This window comes from Sinocyclocheilus rhinocerous, unplaced genomic scaffold, assembly GCF_001515625.1.
Source record: "Sinocyclocheilus rhinocerous isolate Xijiao unplaced genomic scaffold, SAMN03320098_v1.1 scaffold633, whole genome shotgun sequence".
In the NCBI taxonomy this organism is placed as follows: Eukaryota; Metazoa; Chordata; class Actinopteri; order Cypriniformes; family Cyprinidae; genus Sinocyclocheilus; species Sinocyclocheilus rhinocerous.
The window spans coordinates 303,747-304,790 of NW_015654568.1; positions in this window are offsets into that span (position 1 = coordinate 303,747).

Sequence of the window (1,044 nt, forward strand, 5' to 3'; positions counted from 1 at the left end):
AGCCAATGGACTAACAACAATGAAACTAATATCATTATATCTTTATTTGTGGTCTGAGAAACATTAAAGTCAAATTTAGTGTTTCTCAAAAAACACATTCTTGGTCATATTGCGTATGCTCCCAAAACAATTTTTCTTTTTTCAAACTTCCATCAAAATGTATAACTAGCTTCTTTCTTTTTGACTTTTTTTCTCTCCTCCAACCACTCAATGATAGTCTACTTTTCACAATTCAATCAATTCCTCAAGGAAAAAATCAAGTGCCACCCTACATTTTTTTGTGTATTATATTAGCGCTAATCATGTATGCACTCTAGAATTTGGTTAGCCTTGCTTGGCTCTTGCTGTGTAATGTCATTGACAGATGAGAGTCACTGTATCCCTTCATAAATATCAGGAGTGCTTGAAACAGAGGTGGCCTGGTTGCCAATCTCTCGCTGCAACTCTATATTCATTAGACTAATGCTTGAAATACTGATGTAGCCATGTGTTTGGGTATAGATATTTTGGTTTGTTCTTACACATTCACCAAGGGGTATGTTTCAGTTGCCAATAGTGCCCTGTGAAACACTTCAAAGTATATTCCGCCATCTTAGATGAGACTCAAAATCAAAAGAAGCAATGTATTCTGAGTCTGAAGTGCACTGCAAACAACATATGGAACAAATCCGTCAGTATATCACTTAAAGGGTGAGTAGGTGATTTGATTCAAGAACATTTTTCGTTAGGCTGGTTGAAAGTCTTTTCACATCCCGAAAGTTAGGGGATCTAAATGTATTTATATGTATTTATATCACCTGTGGAAGGCATAGGCCCATAAAATGTTCGTCCAATCATGTCCCTCGGTCTGATGGCTACGATAGGTTGTCCTACCTGCCTGTCAACATATGTATTTGCATACCTCTGTGCACCGTGTTCACGCAGACATGATACGTCATCAGCACATTACATTACGCTAATGCAAACCAAGTGAGAATGAAAGGCGTTATTATTGTAATATTATGCGCTTTTGTGTTGTAATGTTTTCTCACCGGTGAATGAGAC